General features: G+C 29.2%; 1 long non-coding RNA gene across 1 annotated transcript; it reads right to left on the bottom strand.

Moving 5' to 3' along the window:
- Positions 1-920: 920 nt before the first annotated feature.
- LOC105201030 lies at positions 921-1771 on the bottom strand. The gene is made up of 2 exons (XR_005574250.1): positions 1417-1771; positions 921-1178 (listed from the first exon to the last, which is right to left on the bottom strand). It is a non-coding gene; the product is annotated as an uncharacterized LOC105201030 (long non-coding RNA).
- Positions 1772-2658: the final 887 nt, after the last annotated feature.

Here is a 2658-nt window from a genome sequence, read left to right as displayed (position 1 = left end):
ATACTGAAACGGTATTTTACCGATGTCACGAGATAACTACAGAAGGTAAACCGGGAGAAAATTTAGAAATAAATATGAAAATATAATTAATAATAGTTATATACAACTACTTATATTATGTTAAGCAATTGAAAATTTTAGACCGCTACAAAATAATAATTAATATTTTAAAGTGTAAAAGTGCAAGTTTTTAAAAATGAGAGAATATTAATTAAACTGTAATGTTAAAAATTAAGGTAATATTTTTTATTATTAATAGAATGAATAAATATTTGTAGATGTATTATTGTATAATAAAACAAATTCAAAGTTTTATTACCGATTGAAGATAATTACAGAACAAATAATTAGTTATAATTGTTAAAATATTATAGCGATTTCGGCTTGGGCACATCGGTGTGCCACCTTATCGGTGGCATACAAACTGGCACCGACTATTTTTTTAGGTCCACTTTATGCACACCTAATATGCATTTGTGAGGTGTATCGAGCCCAGACAAACACGCGGCACCACTGAGAGACTGCATTATTTGACTAGCCAAACACATAAGCTGCACCAACACCTGAAATGTGCAACCGGTGTGCCCCAGCCGAAATCGCTGTTAGTTACTAGTTCAACATTCGAGATATTTTACACTATTATAATGGAGCATTTATATTTTTAATTTAATTTTTTATTTATTTATGTAAATCTCTAACAAATACAGTTTATAAAGTCTGTTTCCTATATTTTGGGAACGGTTCAAAATTTATAAACAAATCACGAAATATGTGTTTGATTATTTCTACAAGGAGCTACTCTTTTAAAGAGGTTGAAGGACTAAAGTAATCATTTCCAAAATATAGGTGTTAGGAACAGACTTTATAGACACCTTGTATATTTAAATATAGGGAAAGAAAAAGATTTTGATGGAAACAAATTACTTTTTCTGATATTATTATTTATCAAAGTGATTTATACAGATTATTTACGTGGTGCGTATGAATCACAAAAGCATACTGGATTTCTGGATAATGATCGTTACATTTTGTTAAAATGATTTCTTTCGTAATCCATATTACTGAAGTCAAAAGATATGATAATAGTATTTATAATAATACGAGACGAAAGCGTTATCGTTTTCGTTGCCAATATGTCATCTCCGGGAAAGAATATCCTGCGACGTTGTATGTATATTCTATAATCAAGAAAAAAAGCTTTGTTATTATAATTTGTTTATTATTATTTATTCAATAGTAATTACAAAAGTTTTGTTTAAACATCTTTATTTTTATATAATATACAAAATAGAATAAAGAAAAAAATAAGAAAATAATAAAAATAACTTTGAAAAAAGAAATAAGAAAATAATAAAAATAATTAAAAAAAAAGAAAATAATAAAAGTGCAATTGTTCCAAAAATGTGAAATATTTACCTTGCACAAGAAGGTATTCTTAAATTACTAATATCTTCCTGCATCCTCCGTTACGAACGTATCTATAGCCTGCCGGACATTTCGGCTTAATTGGCCGGTTTCTTATAGGGAAAGTCAGTGGCTGTCCCTCACACGCAAATAGTAACATTATCGATACGAGAATCAGTAGAATCAAACGGGCGGGTGCCATTACTGCAGACGATATTCAATCTAATCACTTTCTCGAATTTCAAATTAGGCGGACGAAGTCAGACGGATTGCCGTCAAATTCCTCTGCTTCTGCCTCAGCGTAAGCTTGCAACATCAAAATGGTAATAACTGGACTGGACTTTTATAACGATAGCGCATGTATTTATATACAACTTAGCAGTGCCGCAGCAGAGTGTGGTTTCCTGTCTGTTTTCCGTTTCGTCATCGTTAATTAGCGCTCGGAATCCTGATTGCTTGTGCATGAGCATTTGCTCGCAACTTCCTCAACGCGATAAATTATTGAGAATGAATGTGATATGCGCCGCACACATTCGAGCTTATGTTCACACTACAAATAAATCTTCTAACAGGCGATAAAAAGAAAACGTAAACAAATATATGCAAAATGTTTTATTCATTTTATGATAGATATGTACTTGTATCTATACATATATAAACATTTTAAGTATTCATTTAATATGTTTTTTATTTAAAAAATGATTTGTGAATAATTGCTAGTAGTACGAGAGAAAATCAAAAAGTAAAGACAAAAATGCATTCAACGGTTTTAATAGAATTAATTGTAAGCAATTAAACATATCACTTTTTCACATAGTCTGTTTCCGCGTAATTAAAAAAATTGCTTTTAGTTTTTGATTCTTTCTCGTATTATTTAAATATCTAACTAATAATGAATTATAATGTTGTATTCAAGAAAAGATACAATTTAATTTTGATTAATTTTACGGACATTAAAGTACTTTATTTATTGTCTAATATTAAATATAAATTTGATACTCTTTAATAATTAAAATCTCGAAATTATCACACGTCTAACACTTTTACGTTTGTGAGATAAATGTATGCGTCACAATAACTTAGTTTGCAGTCTTTGCGTCTTAATTGCATTTCGAATAACATTAAAAATTTGCCAATTCGATTTAATGGTTTATACATCTTATATTATTAATTAATTAGGTACATCTAAATGCATGGTTCCATTAATTATTCTTGACGATCACAGTAATATTCGCATTTCTTTTTTCGGTCCTG

Source organism: Solenopsis invicta, chromosome 3 (genome assembly GCF_016802725.1).
Source record: "Solenopsis invicta isolate M01_SB chromosome 3, UNIL_Sinv_3.0, whole genome shotgun sequence".
Classification (NCBI taxonomy): Eukaryota; Metazoa; Arthropoda; class Insecta; order Hymenoptera; family Formicidae; genus Solenopsis; species Solenopsis invicta.
This window is presented reverse-complemented; position numbering and strand designations above follow the sequence as displayed.